Genomic DNA, 23,560 nt, shown 5'->3' with positions numbered 1-23,560 from the left:
TTTTCTCCAGCTTGGAAATTCTCTCTGGTTCCAAAGCTGATGCAGGCAGAAGATGAATTCTGTTTGGAGAGAAATTTAGCATCCGCTGTGCCTAGTGCTTTCTCCAGCTGAACATCCAAAGCCAGGTTTGCTGATGCAGGGCCAGAGCCTGGGCCTGGCCTGCTGGGCCAGGGGGAAGTGTGAGTAGCACCATGACCCTACAGCAGCACAAACCCAAAGGGAATCTCCCTGACAGCCCACCAGTAGAGATTCCCCCTCCATGCCTTTACTGTATCCCAGAAAAAGCATTTTGGCTGCCTTGGATTTTCACAGCCCCCAGACGTTTAAGCACAGCACAGTGCCTACACCAGGGATGCTGAGGTGAGCTCAGTGCAGTGTCAGGGGCATCTCTGGTGGGAGCCAGGGCCTGGTGATCCTGCCTTGCTCCTGTTCCCACCCTCTGTGCTGGGCACTCCCATTTGTTCCTGCTCCAGGAGTTTGCTGGCTGGGGAGAATGCTCTTTTGACCCTGATACTGCTTTTGCCTTTGCATAACTCCACCAACCATGGCACCCACCACCTGATCCTCTATTGTGGTTTCTGAGCCAGGCTTTGAGGCCAGAAAGGCTGTGAACCCTCTTCTGATGGGTTATGGCTTGGCTGAGAGCTCAAGAAAGGGCAGAAAGTCACAGTTAAGGCTTCCACATCTATCTATCACCTGATTGGAAGCCTTCTTATATTTATTTTGCTCTTGGCACTACCAGGTGATGGCAGGCGAAAAAAGGATAATGTCTGTGTAACCAAGGGCTGTTCCACTCGTGCTTGACTTACACTGGCTGATCATGTTAAGAAGCAACTGCAGAACACTTGCATGTGCAGTGTAAGTCAGAGAAAACTGAGGCCTTAATTGTTTCTACTCAGTTGGACTTTGGGCCCAACCCAAATGTTTCAAAGGGGAGATTACACTGCAAAATTCATACTTGAATTTTTCAGTCTCTGCAATTTAGGGATTATTCAGATCTTCATTTTGGATATAAGCCCTAATAGATGTGAAATAAAAACTGTCTCCAAAGGTTTACAAAATGTTTTTCAATAGGGACAAGTAGTCTGTGAGCTTCTTGGAAGCTGCAATTCTTCAGGACCTCAGAAGTGTATGAACCAACCTTTGAAATCTTATGCTGAAATTTATTAGCCGAATATTTCCGTGGTTTCCTCTGAATGAGGAAGTCAATTCTGCAGTGAAAGAGGTCTTGAATGGGTAAAACCCATGTGCAGTGAAATCACTCAACTTAGCATAGCTTTATTTTTTCCAAAGAGGAAAAAGCAAAAAAAAAAAAAAAAAAAAACTAATCAAAAAAAAAATCACAACCAAATTATTTAGTTATGTTTGGGATTGGCTTTGATAAAGCTGATTTGATTAAAAAAAAAACAAAACTAGGTTATTGCCTACTCAGAAAGAGCCTTGAAATATTTCAGTGTCATGTGAGGTAGTCTGTCTAAACATATTTCACACAAACGCTTTTTCACAGGCAAGTTGTTAAAACTGTTACAAAATACCTTCTTTTTGTGTCACAATTAGAAATGTTTGCCCCACCTTGAAAGAACATTTTGTACTAAATATTCATACGTTGTCCATGAGAACTTGCACTAACATATTATATTCTCCCTCCCCTCCTTGGCTAGTTTGAGCAGAAATGGGCATAATATTGCAAAACCGGTTGAATGTGACATGTGCTCGAGGCCTAGCATCTTTCTCAAGGGCTGTTTTAAGTAAACAGCCTGCAAACCAAAGGGAGAGCCTGAATCACCATTCTGCTGTGCCAGCTTTCCACCCTTGTCACTCTCCTGCTGTGAGACTGAGACTGAAGCCCAGAGATTTTCATGCAAGGGAGCAGCGCTGAGATTTTTATCTTCAGATTTGAAACTGCTTACTGTGGAGGAAAAAAGACCAGAGTAGCCACAGCACTCTTCATCTTGGTAGTAAGGTTGGGGTAGCATGATGTGCTGTAGTCCTAATAGAGCAGGAGCTCAGAGGGCATTAGTGGGCATTTCAGAGCCAGAGAAGAGCACAGACTGTGGAGATGCAGGGCAGCTTCCCAGAGATGGGCTTTTTCCACATTTTTAGCTGCCACCTTCTGCAACCCCCTACCAGGACCTGTGGCAAAAAAACCAGCATTGCTTACAAGCTTGGACAGCATGAATTGGTTCATGTTCCTACTCACCTGATGTAAAAGAGGCTCCCAAATAAATCACAGGAAAATATAGGAGTAGCCATGCCACTAAGGTATTTTTCCCCATAGACATTCAAGGAGTATATCTGATGTGGGGCTCATTTTGTCTCCTATGCACAAGAAGTGCTCCCCCCCAGAAAACTCCAGCACTGTTTTCTGCACTGAGGCTGGTTACAGAGACCATTCCATGCAGAAAACTGCAGAAACACAATTCTGCTGAGCCAGTTAGCAACCTCCCAGCGCCCCTGGAGTTGATATGACAGTGAAAGGAACAAAAGTCAGGGCTGAGGGCAGCCCCAAATGCCTGCTGTGATAAGCACAGAAGTTAGGAAGAAAAGCTTACACCAGTGTAGGAACAGTAAGTGACCTGGGGAGGGTTTTTGTAATCGTGGTATTGTTCTGATTTTCTGATGTGGATCAGAAAGCACACAGGTGAAAGTCACTTTGCAATGAATGGTGTGCAGGGTTAGAACCGAGGCCAACCCAAACAGGGAGAAAAAAAGTGAGCTGCAGACGCCCTATCTGGCTTTGATACACCCTCCCAGCTCCTCCCAGCAATCACTGCTGTTATGAACACAGACAATAACTACAAGGAGATTCAGCAGCATGTGCAAGATCAAAATAATAAACTCCTACTCTGCCACAGGTTCCTCCCTAGCTCCTGTTGCTTGGCCTTTCTCCATGTGTCTGTCAACAAATAACAATGTCCTTCTGCTTTTAAAATCCATGTCAAAAATCCCTTTGACTTTCATGGAAATAGGTCCCTAAGAAAAGAGTTATTTCTAGCTCTTTCTCTCCAGTTATTTTCAGCTGGGGCATACTCTAAAACTGCATTTATTTTTAAGTGTGAATAGAGGACTATTTCTGACTGCATTATACATTTGATAGAGTCAACAGGAAGCACAGCCTCTCTCTGCTGCAGAACACTGGTTTCACAGTTCGCTGGTGAAATGTCTTGTATTCGTTACCTTCTGGTTTTAAAAAGTGAGAGTGTGCACAAAATGACCGGGCAATAACAGTAATATGTATCATTCACCACAGATCTATTTTTATGTGTTGTGCTGATTTCATAATGAACTTTTAATAACAATAAAACAGGAAATCTTCACTAGGTTGTTCTGTCTTTTATCTGAACTATTTATGCTCATTATGTACCCTCTTGACTTCTTCAATTTCTGGCTTTTTTTAATCTCCTGACTGTTTTTCAGACTCTTTCCCTCAAAAAAAATGTAGTGTGAAACTTTAGAATGAGATGTGCTGTTTTGGTAGGAGCTCGTGTAAAACTGCTTTACAGTTTAAATGCACCATACAGAAGAGTCAAGTAACTTCAGTAGAGGAAAGAGCAGCTTGCTGACTCTTGCAAGACTCCTGCTGACATCAGTGGGCAGTGTAAGCCTCAGGAGTTAACAGGCACGACTCAGACCTCAGAGGCAGGCATGAGACACAGGTCACTGAACATTTGTGCACAGGATAAAACAGCAGAGCAACTCACACGTGTTTCAGCTCACTCTGGTGGGGCTGGATTCATAGGTGAGTGTTACATGGGGAGTAAAACCACCAGATCAGCTCCATAAGTACCTTACTAAGAGATCCAGCATTTCACTTGTTGGCATCACCTTAACTAAAGTTCACATTGGCCTGACTAAGTGCAGGAGGAAGCTTTAAGGTCTCAGCTTCTTTCAGTTACTGTAAAAATTCCTTGTGACCCAAGTGGGAAAGGGTCATGCCCTATATCCTGTTGTGGCTGCAAAACACAAGGGAGGTTTTCTGAGGGAAACCTCAAAATTCAAACAGCACTAAAGCAGCAGATGAACAGGATTTGAATACAGCTGGTTCTGTGTTTTTTCTCCCAATAAAATTACTGATGCAGATGCTGCACAGGAAGTTCATCCTACCTCCAAGCCATGAGTATTAATCTGTGGCCATCCCTGCTCAAAGCCAGCCAGAGAGTGGCCCTTTGTTTATTACACACAACCCTAAGAAGGAATATGTTGACATCTGGAGATTCTGAGATAAAACACAGCATTTGGTAACCTCAGTGCAAATCAGAAATGGCTGTGAATGGTATAAAAGCATCATCTAGTCCCTATCAGACAGCAGAACTCCAGCACCTGCAGAAGTGCCTGGGGGAGTTTTCAGAAGGTGGAATATACATTAAATTTCACCACTTGCATGGGCTAACTCCTACAGAGCCCTTGGAAGGCTCTCATCCGACCTGTAACACTAAAATAAACTCCAGGCATGTTTTGGGGGTAAGGGAAAGGGTCAGGAGGACATCTGAGGTGACAAGTGCCATGTGTACGCTCCCGTTTCAGATTGGTACTACAGACATCTCACAGCTGGGCCTTATTTTGGTGGAGTGTTTCTGAGCTTCAAGTGAAGCCAATTCATGTTGAGAGCTTTACTCACAGGAATACCATGAATATGACTCTTTGCTAGCACTACACTTGATCTTATTTTTAAATCATGACTTTCTCCACTTTTCTAAGAATAGAGCTTGGCTCTGAAACACCACCTCGGCTCCAGCATTCTTTGTAAGTAACCCATTCGTGTCCTGTTGAGGTTTTGAGGCTTCAGTTTCCTCACTGGTGCCTTGCTAGACCAGGGCTGTGATGCCAGGAGGGGGTATTCTGTGAAAGACCCCGAGAAGGAGGTGTCTTTCAGCAGCTCTTCTCCCAGCAGGCAGAAGGTGACCTGCTGCTCCCTCTCAGGAGTCAGAAGTGACAGAAAACCAGCGCTATGCTGACTCCTGGTTGGCAGAACAGGATTTCCATGTGACTCTGAAAGGCAGGAACAAAAGCCTGGTTAATCAGAAAAACTCCACTGAAGCTGAACAGTAGATCCAAGCAGCAGAGAAAAGGAGGATTTCAGCACTAAGCAATCTGATACTAACAGCAGAGCCATGGGCTGGTGTTGCTTCAATGGAGCAGAGAAGCAAAGCTCTGTTCTTGTGGAGAAAGCTCTTGCCAAGCATGGATGGAGATGCTGGAGGTTTCTAACAATGCTCAGTGGCTCTGCCTTCTCCTGGCTCCAAAAACCTCTTTGATGGGCGAAAAGCCAGTGCTGACAGTATTGTAATGTATGACAAGCTCCAGTAGCAGCTCCAGCACTGCATGCTCCAAGAGTCAGAGTGGATTCTTTCCTGGCCGCTCTCTAAGAAATTTTCAGTTCAATGGGAAAGCTAATAGCTGTCTAAGAGAGATCCAGACCAGAACTAAGGACAGAATATGGCTCTAGGGAGAAAAAACACTCTTGGGAAAGTAACAGCTTCAGTACAATCTCCAGGGGAAAACAAAGTATTTTAATTTAACTGTTCAAATCCTGCAGCAAGAATAGAAGGGTTCCTTTTATGCTCCAGTTTTGGAAGAAAGATACAATGAGCTACAGTGGCTATTAAACAGACTCTGAGGGGCAAAACTGGGAGAAGCTTTGGATTATTGCTTGAGTGCAGAACGTGGCTCCCACATCAATTCCTCTCCATTTCTGCTGCCTTTCCTCAGTCCTCTCCCTGAGAGAGAACCACGGCTGGAATCTCCCCTGCCAGAGGAACTCTTCTGTGTCTTCACATCTTTATGTGTCTTCTACAGACAATGGGCAAGGTGTACTTTATTAGCACCGTTCACTGAAGAGCATCAAAGCACTGACAAAATTGAAAATTCACGTTAATTCATGAATGTCCCTTGCCATTTCTAGCATTATTGCTGTTATTCTACAGGCAGGGAGAGGGGAGAACAGAGATGCAACAGTGATTCCTCAGCAGTCAGTGCTTTAATTTGGAAAACACTGATTTCCTCACAATGTCTCATCACTGTGACTTTTGGCTACAACACTGAAGTTCAGGTTCCCAAGCCCCCTCTTTGCTCACCAGGCAGACATTATTTGGACAAAATATACAATGGCACGGTTGAGTAAGGCTATACACCAAGTAGCTCCTCTGGGATCAGAGGCACTATTGTAATGCAAAATCCTTCCAAAATATGAATTTTTGTAATAGTAAAAATTAATGGCATTCTGTCAATTTTTTTGCAGCCTCCACTGACTCACAGTGCTTTCAACTGCCATTTAAATAATGCAGAAGAGGAAATAGAACAAGATCAGGGAGTTTGCTGCACCTTAAATGCAAAAGATTTTGTGCACACGTTTCCCTAGACAAAATACAGCAATCACAACCTTAGTGATGCAAACCTCTCCGTTTTGGTGGAAGTGCACTGAAAGCAACTGAGCACCTGCTAGAGTAGGAGCTGGTTTAAGGTTCCTATAATAAACCTCATCACTTTGAGCTACTCCAAAGATGTTCTCAAGCAAAATAACAGGATTCTATTTAGCAAAGGGAAGCACATAATTGTTTTAATGCATTGTAAAGCTGAAGCTGTGGTAATGCAGGCCAGAAGATGATGTTTTTAAGTGAAAGGGAAATTAGTTGTAATTATAATTGTTGTAGTCTTTATGCATTGCCAGCTGTATTGATTAGCTTCTTCCTCTGTGACTGGCAACTAGGGAACATGATCCATTACCTCATGGCAGTGTTGGAGAGCAGCAGAGATTTGTGTATTTTTAGAAACAAGATTCCCACAGTGTAATTGTAGCAACTGGGTGATCATGCACATGAATATTAAAATACCAACAGATGAATTCCTGGACAGTGTCAGCAAACATTTCACTGTTTGGGGTAGGAGGAAAGGGCAGGAATGCATAGCTCAGAAATTCAACAACTGCAGGCACAGTGGTTTTAGCTGGGAGAATGTCCTCTGAGTACTGCATGGCTCACTTTGGCCAGTCTGAAAGGGAAGCTGGGAAAAAGCAGAATCTTTTCCTTTTCCTTTCTAGGATGAAAAGATTTGAGGTCAGAGGGCACATATGTCTCCTGTCTTACCTGATCCCATTACACATGAAATTATCTCTGCACCAGTACAGAGAACTGATGGCCATCTCTAGGCATCCTTCAAGGGCTCAGTCCTGGGTCTCAGTTACCAGTGGGCAGTGTTTGAGGTGCCTGTGTTGCACAGCCAAGCGGGGTGCAAAGGTCCCTGGCTCACTAAATCTCATGAGGACTGCTGAAGTGAAAGGCTTATTCCTGGGCACAAAACTGTACAGCTGTGGGCAGGCAGGTGGGAGGGTCAAGCTGCCTGTAAGCAAAGTTGGTTGTGAGGCAACCAGGAGCTGCCTGTGCAGGGCTGAAGTGTAGCAGCATCTGTTGGGAACTTACAGGTCTCATAAAACATGTATATGTCTCATGTCAGAGAAGCTGTTCCAGACTCTCTGGGAATTGTATCAGCCAGGTAAAGAGTCCTGGCATTGTGCTGCAGGTTTAGACAGGACTTGTACAGGACCAGCAGAAAGCTGAACCTTTCTACTAAGAGCCAACCCAAGTATCTGTAAGTAGAGCACAAAATGAATTCACTTGTGGAAGAAATAACTAAAGTACACTTGAAGCATTCAGCAGTCACTGAGGTAGTGTCAAAATGCCAGAATCCCAGTAGACTGTTAGTGTAACCAATATAAATAAACTGATGGTCACAGACCTTCACAGGAGCATGGCGACTACTACATTTGATAAAACTGGAAGCCCAAATAGCTGCCAGGCTTTGGTTGTGTTAACTGGAATGTGTTTTGGAGGACAGCACAAGGGATACTGTGACAGACAGCTATAGCATAGCTGACCTCAGAAACCCATTCAATAATCTTGACATTTATGCTTATATCACTGATATTGCAGTGATTGCCATTGGTGTTGGAGGCTATTTAATGCCTGACTTTTTGCAGGATCCTGTTACATCTATGCATGGGAATATTGCTCAGGAATGGCAGCATACTATATGAAAAGAAAAGCCCTGTCTGCCTTCAGTGTACCACTTTTCTCTCTCTATATATGCCCTTTCATCCTTTAATAGGTGGGCGAATAAAGAGAAGACCACAAGCTAACTTAGTATCATCTAGCTTTCTTTACACTTTCATCATGTTTGTTATCACCTTTTCCAAGGCATACAGACCTTTTCAACCTAATGACCAAGTAACAAACTGGAAACTTTTCTAAAAGCTGTCTTCAATCCACGCTGTAAGAATTAACAGTCACCAGAGTCAAAGCAAATTGCAGGTGGTGGTGAATTGCCTAACATCCTGATGTAAAGGTAAGATAAAGGCCAGCTCTGGGGGTGTAGAGCAACATGAAATCCAAGTGTACAGACTTTGCATATCAAGTTTTATCTTCATTTCAGAAAAGCCTCTAATTATGCTGAAATGTGTGCTTTCAAGCTTTCCGACACCTGGCCTTAAGGAAACTCCCCCCACCCAAAATTGACTGCAGCCAATGACTCCTTCCATGTCTTTCTCTCCCCACAAGGGATTTTAGACAGTGAATCTACATAGCCACATCACCAGTCCAAACAGACCTCCCCCCTCCCAGCCTGTTCCCACCTGCCTCTGGCCAGCCTCCAAATAATTTTTGTGCCTTCCTTTATGTTAAAACCATCTTTTTCAACCTGCAGTGCTGGAAGGGAGTAGCCAGACCTGGCCTCTCAGAGCATACTGCTCCACAGAGAACATCTTGTTCTGAAGAGGGCATGGCAGGATGAAACATCCTTCATAATATTCAGGGTGATGTAAGCCAGGTTTCAAACAGGAGGTCACAGCTGTCAATGCCAGAGACTGCCACCCATCTTGGGCACAGAGCAGCTCCCTTTGCCATCTTCTAAGCTGCTTGGTTTAGACCTCAAAGAGATCCAGAGGGAGATCCTGGTTACCTTCACAGGTGAACATCCATATAGGGCCATGAAGCTACAGGTTGTGCTGGCTGGCTTGCAGGTCTAGATCAGCATGCCAACACCTCCACAGCAACGTGTAACCATACACACAAATACAATTACACACATATTTACTGGGAGAAGGTGGTAGAGTGACTCCAATATGAGTCAACAGTGAGGATTTTAAAGTGCTATTTGGTGCAATAAAGACTGGTGCTTAATACACAATTTTCTGCAAAGACTCTTTTTTTTTTTTTTTTTTTTTTTGCTTAGGTGAGCAGAGTGACTACATTATTGGCAAAACTGGAAGCTTTTCAGTGGGTGAGTAGTAGCTCAAACTGCAGGGGTATTTATGCCACCTTCAGCAGCATCTAATTTCAGCTGTGGTGATTCAGTCTGGTCTCTGTGGGTTCCCTGCACAGGCAGAAGAAAGAGAGATCCTTCTCCAGAGGATGATTTATCAGGGATGATTTTGATGCCCTGAATGGTTTTCCAGAAGCCTTAGCTCCAGAGATTATAAAGGAACCTCGAAGACACTCACTTCCTACCAAATACCTAATTGTAGATGTCTGATCTCCTCTTCACACACGTACACATCCTGTGTTTGAAGTTTAAAAAAACCCAAACCAGATATGGAAACAGCAGACAGAGATAGGTAACTCCAGGTGTTTCCTTAAGTACCTGCTAACAGGAAAGAAACTACCACCCAAAGAAAGTGAAAACCAGCAAAAGCTTTCAGTGCTGAAGGCAGAAGGCTATGCATAGCTAATACAATAAAGAAGACACTTGCAATTTTGTTTCTACAAGGGTTCACCTGTTCTGCCAGGCTTGGAAAAAGATCTTAATAAAAAGCCCTGGAAGAAGCCAAGGCATTCAGGGAGAACCTCCACAATATCCCTCTTCAGCATTCCACAGGCAATGCAAGCATCTTCTACACACGAGAGTAAGAAACAATACACTCTATCAACTGGAAATGCTAATGACATGGGAAGGGCTCTATAAGCGTGACCTTTATTTACTTTTAATTACTTTCCATATTGCTGAGAGCAGAACTTCTTATTAGTAAGATCCAAAGTAATTATTGGTTACAGGAACTTTAAGTGGCTTGCAAGCAGGCCCTGCATTGCCAGAAACAGGTGGCAGTTGGAAAGTACTGTGAGTCTCCCCTTCCCCTGAAACTAAAGCCAGATAAAGCAGAACGGTGTTTCAAGAGAGCAGATTTATCACTTTTCTTAGACTGAAAAGGGCCATTATTTTACCACTGTCCTTTTTGAACTGTTCAGCACTGGCACATATAGGAAATCACAGAAGAGTGCCTTCTTGGAACTCAAAATAACTCAGCTGGGGGGTTTCTTTACAAACAGCACCAGGAATTCCAAATATCTCAGTACTGAACCTTCACTCCTTGGTGGTCTCCCATTCTTTAATGTAGAAGAAATAATGCTAGTACTCCACAGATGCTGAGGAGGTTACAGCAGCAAACAAATCTGACCTGAGCTGCTTTGGGTTATCCGTTTGTGTGTGTAGCTTACCATTTTTTACATACACTCATAGAATCACAGAATATGCTGAGTTGGAAGGATCACATCAGGATCATTGATTCCAACTCCTGGCCCTGCATAGACACCCCAAGAGTCACACCCTGTGCTTGAGAGCATTGTCCAAATACTTCTTGAACTCTGTCAGGCTTGGTGCTGTGACTACTTCCCTGGGGAGCTGTCCCAGTGCCCAGCCAGCCTCTGGGTGAAGAATGTTTTCCTGATATCCAACCTAAACCTCCCCCAGCTCAGCTTCAGGCCATTTCCTCAAGTCTTCTCACTGGAGTGAAAAGATCACAAGAGTGAAGAGATCAGCGCCTGCCCCTCTGCTTCCCCTTATGAGGATGTTGAGGACTCCAGTGAGGTCTCCCCTCAGATTGCTCCAGGCTGATCAAACTAAGTGTCCTGAGCTACTCCCCATAAGGCTTCCACTCTAGGCTTGTCATCATCTTCATAGTTCTCCTTTGGACCCACTGTAATAGATTAATTGTCTTTTTTTGCGTTGTGGGGCCCAAAATTGCACCTAGGACTCTAGGTGAGGCAACACAGGGCAGAGCTGGACAATCCCCTCCCTTGACTCCAAGAGAGCCAAATGCCAGGGATGGGCAAATGATCACTACCTACACAAAGTCTGATTCAGCCTGACATGTGTTTCAGTGCTTTGCTAAAATATATGTACATCAGGTATTACTTGTTAAGTGACCAGCTCTGGGGGAATGGGGCAGAAGCCACCCATTGGGCTCAGTCTCAGGTCACACCAATGCTGTGTGTGAGCGTGCTCACCCTCCTGTAAGGCTGGAGCCTTTACAAAGGATGGGGAATGGGCAGAGAGCCTGCAAACAGAAAGGGACAGGGTCATGGCTCTGCCTAGAGACAACACCCCTCCAGCTGTTTATCTTGCTGTAGTCAGAATGCATCCTATTTTGTGAATCTGCCAGCACCCAGGAAAAAACCATGGGATTGAAACCCCTTGCTCAGCAGATGCAGGACACAGGCTTTTTACTTTCTAAGACAATATTATTTTTATATGCAGTCTTAGCTAAACTCAGGAATCCTGATGTGTTCTAACTCTCTTCAGGTTCCTTGTCTACTTTGTCCAGCTGAAGACTGAGCAAAGATTTGGGATTATGGTCTCTCAACAGAGGGACAATGATTTATTCATTTTTGTTAAACCTGAAGACTTCAGAGATACAATATGTTGAATTTACAAACATTTTTTTACTGCCAGTGGGGTTCAGGATGGTAAGATCTTTGGAGCATAGAGAATCAGCGCTTGATTTTTTTTTTCTTCTGCCTATTTTATAGTCTCCATATCAGGATAATTCATTTTAATATTCCCCAATGAAACGAGGAGAAAATCCTCAGATTCCTAATCAGGTTATGGCTATACTACACCATGGGCAAAGATCTAGGCAAGGGTGATCCTACTCTGACAGAGTGACAGCACTCAACAAGTAATTTAATGATAATGGAAGTGAAAGAATTAGAAATCAAAGGACTTGGACACAATCTTCTCACTTTTAATTGCAGCTGGCTGCTCTGCAGTATCCTTTGGAAGAATCTTAGAGGGGAGCAGCCCAGTTGCTGTAAAAGACTGTGCATCAAAGCCTCAGAGAAAACAATCTTCAGGCAGACAAACAATATTAATCATCAAAAAAGTAGGCATCTCTTTTTCTTTTTGTCCTTTGCAACAAGAGTGTAAACACATACAGGCAGTCACACAGAGATTTATTCCTGACTTTTAAAATTATTTTAACACCAACAAGTCCAAAGCCTATATATGTGTGTTAGGTAGGTATCACTACAGCTTTTTTCTTTCTACCAATGGAGCAACTCACCACCTACAATCCCTTGGAAGATCTCTCTCTTCTAGCAACCACTGCCTTGGTAAAAACAGTGATTCTGGTTTTTCATAGCTGAGCAATACCAGTGTAATGACAAGCCCAAAGAGCACTTTTGTGCACCAGTGAAAGTCCTGTGGTGGTCATGCTTGCTTCCTGGGAGGTGAAATGGCTGAATCCAGCATCGAGGTGTGAGATCAGCTTAAAAGCATTCACAGGAATACAACTGGTACTCAAAAGTTCACAAAAATGTTGCGTCTTTCCCACACACTAGCTGCCAGATCTGTGGAGATTATTTTCTGTTCTTCATGGAACTCACTCATTCAATATCATAATTTTTGACTTCCAAGAGAAACTTGGAGACCCCTGCAGAGGCTTACCTAGGCCCAGCATTGGACTGGGGTTCAATACAGCTCTGACCTACTCCTGTCTACTCCCTCTTATCAGCTCCAGTGCAGAAAAAATGGCTAGATGCAGCTCAGGATGTAACAGTCCAGCCCATCCCACAGAAAACCTGATACTTTTCACACATGAAGCTTTCCCATAGGCAAGAATGAGCCTTGAAAAACTATAGAGATAAGTTTATAATGCAGTGATGACTCCTTCTATGCAATCAAGAGACAAAACACACCACAGACACTTAACTGCACCAGGCCCTCGGCCTTGCTTGCAGCTGAGCAATGCAACCAGAACACATTAAAACACAGAGCAATAACAAGGAAATAATTGTGAATGGGGAACAAACCTATCTGTTCCACTCTTAAAATGAATTAAAGGCACCACAGTAGTGTGCATATAACAGTATCTGACCCTGGAGAAACTGGTCCAGCTCTGTAAAAGCAAACCAGCTCCAAGGCAAACCCGAGCATGCAGTGACTCTGTCATGCTTTGTAGGGGTTATCATCACCCTGGTTTTCTTCTATATAACACAGAGTTGTGGCTCTGTCTGCCTGCATCTCTGCCAGATTGAGAAAGGGGGACTCTCCAGAGAAGTGGCCTAGCTAGTCAGGGTGGATAAATTGTCAGTCAAAACCAGAGATCCTGAAGGCACAGCCTGTAGGATAATTTAAGCATGTCTTCATAGTGTAGAACTACAGAGTGGAAAAATCTTCTGAGAGTAACCTGATGTCAAACTGCATCTGAAGACATTTATACAGGAAAAAGATCAGAAGGCTGATCTCAGCAGCCACAAAGTGGATACACCATCCATCCCTGACTGGCTGGCCATGAGCAGGAGGAGAATAGGCCAGTTGGTGACAGCTACCCCAGCATGTTCAGTCCACATCTTCCTCACCCCTGAAGGAACTCTGCAAAGGGCAAGTCACTAAGGATATGTTCTCTGCCCATGGGATCTCTTGCCAAAAGCCACTTGCAGCAAAATATGGATATATATGGATAAAATATGGATTGTGGCCAAATTTGGAAATAATTATGTCTCCTCTGCTCCTGCAATGTTCCACAACTGGACAATTGGCCCAATGCCATTTCCATGCAAACCAGTTGGAGGTTGCTTTCAGTCATTCATTTAAATCCACTGAACCGCTAACCTACATCTGACAAAACAGACAGAAAAGACCCTGTGGCCTACATTATAAACAATTTGATAAATGCAGGGAAATCAAGACAAAAGATTGTCCTTCAAAACATCTGGCAATCAGGTTGTGCTGGGAATCAAGGCTCCTTGCGAGAAGCCCCAGACCCTATAAATTGCAAGATTTATTGTGTTTATTAAATTTGTTTTCATCTCATTAGTTAAAAACTGAAAACTGTGAGCCAAATTCACCTCTGCTGCCCTTGGATTGCATGTTTGGTGAAGAGATGCAGAGAGTGGTGAGGAGGAGACACACCCTGGCAAGGGCTCCTGCAGAGCACATCAGTGACACCATGTAAGCCTGATGGGATCATATTTGCTTCCTGGAACTAAGAAGCTGACTCAGAGACAGCATCCTTTTCCCACTGCTGAAACCCAGTTAGGCATGATTTAGAAAGAGGGCCTAATGAACTTAAACAGATTGCTCAGGTACTTGGATTTACCTAATCTCATCTTTCCTGGCTCTCTGCACGGACAGAGCTGGTTCAGCTTCTCTGTAGAGATTTCTGATTGATCCTGGACATAGAAGGGGTGGAGGTTGGACTTTTCATCTCCTCATCTGCCCCACTGCCTCTGCTTGTCTTTGCCATCCTGTTTCCCTCCCTGACCTGTTCTCCACACTCCTCTCTGCCTGCTCCTTGCCCCTCTCAGCCTGTTCTTGGTACAAATGTCAGGCATTCACTGCCTCTTTTTTTGCTTGTGAGACAACAGTGGGATGACACAGAGACCAACGGATTCCTCCCCCTGGGGGTCTCATCCTGACTGCTGGTGCAGCTAAAGGTTGTTGCATGCAGGACTCAGGCAGCTGGGGTTGACATTCTGTTAGCATTCAAGCACATTTTAGCTACTTGGAGCATGGTATTTCCTCTTTTGATTCTGTCTTGTTTATGTCAACAACCTTGTCAGGTAGTTTAGGATCAGATACAGCCAATCTCACACATTTCTTGTGGAAGAGCTTTCAAGGATGCAATGCTTTTTTTTTTGAGACTTAGCCTTCTTATGTGCCTACATCCCAGATGCCTTGCATCTCAATGAATGTAGATCAAGAACGCAAACCTATTGCAGAAAAATATGACAGAGGATAAAATTGGAATATATGGCTCTGAAACAAGGCATCAGATATGAGTCTGAAAGACAATGAGAAGGATTTTGACAAATAAACAAGGCATCAGATACGAGTCTGAAAAACAATGAGAAGGATTTTGACAAATACCTATGAAGGAAACCACTTTCCTTGCATAGCAGTTGCATTTGAGACAGAAGTTGTCATTAGCCCAGAAAAACCTCAGCCATTTCCACTTTAAAACCTGGAACTGAATGCTACTTATATTTAATTGACATTTTGTCTTTCACTGTAAAGATATGACCTTTGCAAAAAACACCTCAAGTTATTTATATTTACAGAAATCACTGCCACTCACACAACATTGGTTTGTTAGGAAAACTTAATCAAAACATCTGAACCTGACACCTGAATTTCAGTGACTGTGTTGAAATGAACTTGTGTGATTAAAATAGGATATTGAAGGTCTTCTTAAATATATGTAAAAACACCAAAGCAGCTGTAGAGGTAAGTTTTGGTGTTCCTAAACCACAAAAAAACCCCAAATAAATTATCCCCAAACTCTAAAATGCCTTAGAAATGAAAATATCTTAAAATAGATGTTAATAGAGATTAAAGGCATGTATACTACTACCCTGCATGGGTTGGTATGCAAGAGACTGCTGTCATAGTGCCTATTACATACACAGAGTGAGTAGTTTGTACCTTGGAATTTCCTATCAGCTGATCTTCAAGGGTGTTGGAGGCTCTTGACTCCTGTCACAGAAAGGAGCTGACACACCAGGGAGGAGGATGACTATGGAAATCAACTCACCTTTGCCCAATAAATGAATGAAATAATTTTAAAAGTATAATGGTCTTAACCATTTTATAGCACCTTTCATCTTCAGTGTAAAAAGCTCATAATCCATGCCATGCCTCTTAAAGGCAAAGGATTGTCTTGAATTATTTTGATTTCTTTTCTTTTTGGCTTTCTGCATTTAGAGCCCAAACTAAAAAAAAAAAAAAAAAAAAAAAAAAAAGCCAAACCAAACCAAACAAACTAAAATGAAACAGTTAGTTGCAGTGGGAAGCTTTGCTACTCTGGGCACTAGAAATCTTGCTTTCCTGCTGACAGCTGAGTCACTCACAAAATACCATCTTCTAGAAGAAGCATTGTCAGACTTTGGTTTGGTTATGGACTCTGCTGACAAGCCTTGCCACCATTAATATGCACTTACACTAAAATCCACTTTGCACACCTTGCTGATGAGTTATTCACACAAATATGTTGAGGCCAGGTGTACACGTAGTATTGACACACTGAAGTCATTAACTTGTGCCACTTGCAGGATGTGGTTTACACCAGGGCAGGTAAAATGGGGCTCTTTCAACATTCATTATCTGGTTAATCCACTGGGTAGCCCTCATATGGCAAGAATGTGAGCCTTCACGTTCATTAGATGCTCCAAATCAAATGTGGCCAAGACTCAGAAAGCAGTTTTTTAAAAGAAACACACAACCAAACCAAGCCAAACAAAAACCCCAAACCAAACAAAAAAAACCAAACTTGCAGAGTGTTAACAACCCTGTTCTTGCTCAAATAAATAAGCCTGAGCCAAAACCCAAAGAACCTTCATTCAGATGTAGGAGATTTCTAAAATTACTGCCATTTAATCAGTTTTCCGTAAGTATACCAGGTTCTTTGTAGCTAATACATTCAGGCCTGTTTAAGGACAATTCTGGAATTTTTAATGGCTTGTTAATCACAAGAGAATGGGCTGCTGATGTAGCAATGCCTTCTCACTTTTGTACTATGACTCCAGTAAAGATAACCAGGGAGATTTGTGAAGAGTAGTAACAAACTTGCACTCCAAACATAATTCTTACATGTTGCATCTGAAATGTATGTTACAATGTTTTGTACTTTATGCCATTGCAACTACAACAGAATGGAGACAGCCCCTTGCTTGGGGAGCTGCGAAAAGCTAAACCACCTTGGCTAGATTCCCAAAACCAGCGAAAGCAGTGCCTGGTCATTCTGCACACCCAGAGGTCAGTGCTAAAGGGAGCAGCAGTGCTGCAGAAGATGTGGCCAGCTTACAGACCCCCATGGGCTCTTCACAAGCGGTCTCTGATGTGGCTGGGCGATTCCCTGGGGCCACAAGAGGCACTCTTGGCTCCCTCAACTCTAACACGGATGAGAGTCTTGCATTGCCCTGGGGAGGAGCCGGGCAGTCTGTGCTGATTCAGGATGGAGCTCAAGGCACCAACCACTCCCCAAAGAAACAAGTACCCACTGCTCTTAGATCTGTTTTACCATCTTCCCATGCCAAAGGACAGTGGGGTTTAGTAACAGGCTGCTTTAGTAACAGTTCATTCTCTGCTCAGCTGCAGCTTTGATTAACTCAGATAACACTAACTGCAGAATTTTTCTTTTACTGACTGACGCCCATTTAGAAGCCAGCAGAAAGCACACATTATTCATTCAGCTAGCTTTCATAATGCCCACCTTATGAAACCACAGCCACAAAAAAATTTCATATAAAGCTTTGAGGCTGACTGGTGAATTCAGTCAGAAAAGACCCTTCTGCTGGATAATGCAGTAGTAGAGGTTATTTCAGCTATAAGGGTCTAAGATAAATGCAATTTTACGGGATTTAAAACATTTCAGAGAAATGTGCCAATTCAGTTTCATGCCAGAACGAGAAAAAGTCAAAACACTCTGTGAAGATGAATTGCAATGATTTCACAGAATATCAGAATCACAGAATATGTTGAGGTGGAAAGGTCATGTCAGGATCATTGAGTTCCAGCTCCTGGCCCTGCACAGGACATCCCAACAATCACCCTGTGTGCCTGAGAGCATTGTCCAAATGCTACTTGAGCTCAGCCAGGCTTGGTGCTGTGACCAGTGCCCTGGGGAGCTGTTCCAGTGCCCAACCACCCTCTCAGTGAAAAACCTTTTCCCAATATCCAATCTAAACCTCCCCCAGTTCAGCTTCAGGCCATTTCCTCAACTCCTGTCACTTGTCATGAGCAGAGATTGGTGCTGCTCCTGGTGAGGATGTTGAAGATCCCACTGAGATGTCCCCTCAGTCTCCTCTTCTCCAGGCTGAACACACCAAGTGACCTCAGCCACTCCTCACATGGCTTCCCCTCCAGACGTTCACCATCCTTGTAGCTCTCCTTTGGACATTCTCCAACAGATCAATGCCTTTTTTATATTTCTGGTGCCCAAAACTGCCCCCAGCACTGGAGGTGAGGCTGCCCCAGTGCAGAGCAGAGCAGGACAATCCCCTCCCTTGCCCAGCTGGCAATGCTGTGCCTGATGCCCCCCAGGACACAGGTGGCTCTCCAGGCTCCAGAGCACTGCTGACACATATCCAACTCACCATCAACCAGGATCCCCAGGTCCCTTCCCACAGCACTGCTCTCCAGCCCCTCATTCCCCAGTCTGTACACCCAGGATTGCCCCATGCCATGTGCAGAATCTGGCATTTGCCCTTGTTAAACGCCATATGGTTGGTGATTGCCCATCTTTCTAATTCATCAAGGTCTCTCTGCAGGGCCTCTCTGCTCTCAAGGTAGTCAACAGCTCATCTCAATTTAGTGACATCAGCAAACTTACTTGGTATTCCTTTGACTCTTGCACCCAAGTTGTTAATAAAAGATGTTGAAGAGCTCTTGGCCAAGGATGGAGCCAATAGCAGAAATGAAATCATCTGGCATTAATGAAATTAAACCATTTGGTAGGTTAAAAGCTCATTTAAAATTCATTCTGTGGATAATTTAAAATCTTTAAATGTCTGATTTATGATTATGAATTTTAAAAAAAAGAAAAAGGAAAACCAAGCATGATAATTTCTCAGGACACTGACTATCTAGTTTCTGATCAGCAGTACTGCCAGACACAGCAGAAAGGGAAGCAAACTGCCTGAACTTTGGAGACTTATCTAGCCTTTGATTATAGCAAGTTTCTTCCTCACTCAGTGGGGAAGCCAGAAAAAGCTTGCACTGCCAGAAGCCATGTTGCACTGTATGTATTTTTCAAATTAAAAAGAACAAAAGAACTGCACTATCCACTACCAGCAGTACAACATCTTTCAGAAGATGTTTTGCACCACACCACACAATATATGGTACAGCTTATAAATAACTAAATTTTACATTCAGGAACCATGTTGTAAAATGAGAAATAAAACCTAGTATTTTTCTTTATAAATACTACATACTCGATTTTTTTGAGAATTATGGATGACTAAGTTTTATGAAGGTCATGGATGTAGACCATAGTTAGTTCTTTCTGCTGTCATCAATTCCCAATCCAGGAGGAGAGTCTGAGCCTCCAGAGCATGCAGAGTTTTGGGAGAACCTTTCTGAATTACCCTGACATACCACAGTACCTTTTTCCAGCTGAGACTTCTGGGAAGGCTGCGCCCTCTCCTGACAGTTCAAGACTCGGCAGTAGTGACTGATAAAGCCATTTTGCTGCAGCCAAAAAGTCAAGGCTCAGCCTCAGAGATACCAAGGCTAGTCCAGCTCGATTTAAAACCTCTATTGCATGATCCCGAAGGGCTTCATGTCAAGATGAATGTATCAAAATTAAAACTTTATCTCACCATGCTGTAGGAAAATAAATGGCTTGAGAGTATATGCTTTAAAAACACCTCACCATTTGTTTGAAAACAGACAGAACACCATGCTAGAATCATCTGCAAATAAGACACAGTGTTTACAATTCATGCAATTCTGTAGAGGAAACTTTCATATGTTAAAAATACAACCTTGAAATCAGTGTTGTAACCCATGAATTTCATTTCACAGAGCTAATACATGATATGGCTAATGCTATTATAGAGTCAGTCTGCCTTCATAAGCAAATGTAATCTCCTTCAACAAGCAAGGCTTATGCAGGAACGACTAAAGAAATCCCACACATCTTGTCAATCATTCACACTATGCCTAAGTGAATATAACCTTCATTTTTTTCATGTGGAACACTTACCTCTCATCTGATCTTGCACTCAAGTTAAGTGAATTTTATGGACTCACAACTGCATACTGATTAATGCTTCTGGTCCTGGAAACTTCTGAATGCCACCAGGAAAGAAATTTTCCCCTCGTCAGACTGGCAGGGACTATTTGGAGGTATTTTCTGCCTTTCTTTGTAGCTTAGGATACAAGTCACTCCTTCAAATCATCTGGAAATTTTACTTCACAAATTTCCTTCTAATCCAGAACCTACTTATTGACACTGTTTATCTTTCTGGATCTTTTTCTGAGGTACATAAGTGCACTGTGACTTTGGGCTTTTGCACAAGAACAGCTTTACTATTTTGTTTTTCTTTAGGGTGCTAGTGGTGCAAAATGTGGAATATGTAAAATTTTCTTAAGAAAGGATGTTCTTTAATGCTTGATCTTTGTATACTTTCAAGCCTAACCAATAAGAAGGGAGATTTAATCCGTTAAACAGAGAGCAGCTAATAAGCTCTAAGTGATATCCAGGTGTTAGAAAAACAAATTACTTGTGGGTAGAATTGACTCATTTAGGTTTAGGGCTGGACATGCTTCAATGATCTCAGAACCAGGGGGAGGTTAACTAAGCTTGGGAAAAAGGATATACCACTGACAGTGGACACAAAGAATGCAGGATTTATAGGCCCCAAGGACATTTAGCAGAAGTCCCAAGATAAGGAAGAAACAAATAAAGACAACTCAGTGCCTGTGCTGAATCAGCTCCGACTGGGTAGAAGGTAATTCCGGCAGGGACAGATCAAACCACCGACAGAGACCCACCTCAGATGGAGAGAGAAGGCCTGAGCATGAGAAGAGAGAGAATAATTAGCATGAAAAGCGAGAGAATCATTAAACAATAGTGGAATATTAATTAACAAGAGAACTAAGTAACTTGTAGCCAATGAACACTAATTGCTTTGTTTGCTAAAATATACAGACAGTAAAAAGTTTTGATAGTTGGTGTGCTTGATTTGTGGAATATCACTGAGCACCCAGGCTTGTGAAACTCTGAAACAAATAATTTATGTCTCTCTCTAGTGTGCAATTATTGGCTTGTTGCACTAGGTAAAGAATTTGGTTTTTTTGGACAACAGTGGGGCTCATGTTGCTGTGTGGGGAGTTTACATGTCTATTTCATACACCATTCAAATCATTGATAAGGCAGATGTAAAAGAGAAGGTAATTATTGTTTTACCTTCTCCCACTGTATTATTTACAACAGGATGCTTAACGGTCATAGCCAATGACCATCAATTAAACACTGGTGGAATGGCAAATTATTCTTCATGGAGCAGCACCACACAGTGAGGGACACTTTGGGCCTCTGGAACTTAATGGCTACTGCCAGATATGGGGGGAGGGAGAGGGGAAGATCTAATTTCTCTGTTGTTTTACAACAAAGTATTTCACTGCTTTTACGGGATCTTCTCTGCACCCTCACGATTTGTAAATCACATTTTTGTACACTGTGTGAAGGTCAAAGAGCACTGAGAGCTAAATTACCCTATTTCCTGTTCCCTCAGGCTTCTGCTTCTGTCCTGCCGGGTCAGCACAAGCTTCACTCTGCGTTTCTGACACTGAGCTGAAAAAAGAGAACAGCCACCAGGAGGCGAAGTAATAGAGCCTCATTAATAGTCGCACAGCCTCATTAATAGTCATCCACTATTATCTTCAGCTATTGTAACAGGATTCAGAACGTCACAGAAACATTGTCTTAACAATATAATTCCCCCTTGCTTCACAAAAGCCTTCTATTTCTGATTAAATTAGCAGATTAATTATAATTACCCTTAAATGCGTTTGAGGCATTTTTATTCCACAAACCTATCAGAAACGTGAAAAGTTCTATGAATGGCCTTGTTTTAAGCCTCACTCAGCCAAACTGCTGTGTGTTTGAATACATGGTGTGTATGAATATAGAGCCTCTGGAGGAATAAAGGCTCTGGGGTGACCTTATCACTCTCTACAACTCCCTGACAGGAGTTGTGGCCAGTGGGACTGAGCCTCTTGTCCCAGGCTACCAGTGACAGAAGAGGCCGTAGTCTTAAGCAAGAGAAGGTTTAGGTTGGACATTGGGAGGAATTTCTTCACAAGAGTGATTAAGCACTGGAATGAGCTGCCCAGGGAGGTGGATGGAGTCACTGTCCCTGGAGGTGTTGAAGGAAAGGCTGGATGTGGCACTCAGTGCCATGGTCTGACTGACACCGTGCTGTTGGGCCACAGGTTGGGCTCGATGACCTCAGAGGTCTTTCCCAACCTAACTCGTTCCGTTCTTCTCCAACAAACCTTTAATGCCACACTTCGCTCGCTATTAATGCAATTTGCCGGCGCGCTGTGACCGCTGTGCGGAGCTCAGCTAACCACGGCCGCAGGACGAACGCCAGGCCTTTCCACATCACTTAAACGCCACTCTTTAAAACGTTATTCCCTTCAATTTTAACACACGCTTTCTCGGGGCGGGAACTAGCCGGCGTTTAGGGTCTCTGAGGCACTCTAGGACGCTGTGTTACACCGCACAGCAGGACACAGACACAGTCAGCTCTCTCCCTCACGCGTTCGCTCGCAGCACCGTTTAAGCGCAGCCGGGCCGGACGTGACGCGGGCGGGGGCGGCGGCGCGGTGCATGCCGGAGCGCGGTGGGCGGCGGCGGCAGGGAGGCGGCGGCCGGAGGGGGCCGGGCCGCAGCGACGCGGTTCCTGTCGCCCACAGGGGCTCCCCTCCATGGCGCTTGCCGCGGGAGGCCGCAGATAACCAGCCGCGGCCCCTCTCCCCTTCCTCCCTTCCTTCCCTCCCCCTCCCCGCCCGCCGCCATGCCCGCCCGGGCCCCGCCGCCCCCCGCGCAGCCCGCAGGTAAGAGACGGCGCGGGGCGGCTGGTTCCCGCCGGGCCTGCCCGCCGAAGGGCGCCGGGCTCCCCTCGGCGTTGCCCCGAGGCGGGGGGCGGCGGCGGCCGGGGCCTGTCGGGGCAGCGCCTTCCTTCCTCCCTTCCCTGGGCCCGCGGGGAGGCGGCGGGGCCGGGCCGGGCCGGGCGGGGCAGGGCAGGGGTGAAGCCCCGCGGCTCGTCCCGGAGCGGGGTTCGGCTTTGTCCTGCGGCGTTCGCCTGGGCATCGGCCGTGCCGCAGCTCGGGGATGTGGTGCGAGAAGTTGAGCTGTCCTGCGTGTTTGGCTTTCCCTGACGAGCTTTCTCTTTTGAGGGGAGTGAAGCGTTGCTAAATGCGGCTGGAGATGACAGGCTGAGCAGAGTTGTGATAATTTAAGTATGATTTTTTTCGGGTTTTGGAAAAGAAGTAATGCCCTTCTAAAATGGGGCAAAATTGCTCAAATGCGTCTGAGGTCCTGACACTTCAGTTTGCTGTGAAAACTGCTTGATGAACCAAAATATATTTTTTTCCTTAGAGAAGACAATGCCTTAGAAACCACGATTAAACCTTGGGATTCCTTCAAAGTGTCAGTAAATTGGCCTCTTAATGGTGACAGCCCCTTCCTTCCAGCTTCAGCACTGAAATGGAAACCTTCAGCAGCTTAATGCTCCTTAAGCAAACATCTGTTCATAAATGACTGGAGTGAGTAGAGAAACATTGT

General features: G+C 44.1%; 2 protein-coding genes across 5 annotated transcripts in view; one reads left to right on the top strand and one right to left on the bottom strand.

Annotated features, from left to right (window-relative positions):
- Window positions 1–20,815, bottom strand: part of LOC146439007 (uncharacterized) — a 60,972-nt gene extending 40,157 nt beyond the window's left edge. Inside the window, exon 1 of the mRNA XM_085054323.1 lies at window positions 19,970–20,815. The gene's annotated coding sequence lies outside the window, so the exon portion shown is untranslated. The remainder of the gene's footprint in view (window positions 1–19,969) is intronic.
- A 1,791-nt stretch (window positions 20,816–22,606) lies between these two features.
- Window positions 22,607–23,560, top strand: part of AFTPH (aftiphilin) — a 41,715-nt gene continuing 40,761 nt past the window's right edge. For 2 of the 4 annotated variants that reach the window (XM_085054317.1, XM_085054316.1), the window contains exon 1: window positions 22,609–22,830. The gene's annotated coding sequence lies outside the window, so the exon portion shown is untranslated. Of the gene's footprint in view, window positions 22,831–23,560 lie in introns of all 4 variants that reach the window. The other 2 variants (XM_085054319.1, XR_014850630.1) reach the window with 2 other exon arrangements.

This window comes from Lichenostomus cassidix, chromosome 3 (assembly GCF_008360975.1).
Source record: "Lichenostomus cassidix isolate B80296 chromosome 3, HeHo_3.0, whole genome shotgun sequence".
NCBI lineage: Eukaryota > Metazoa > Chordata > Aves > Passeriformes > Meliphagidae > Lichenostomus > Lichenostomus cassidix.
Note: the sequence above shows the minus strand (reverse complement) of the source record. Positions and strands in the feature narration are given on the sequence as shown.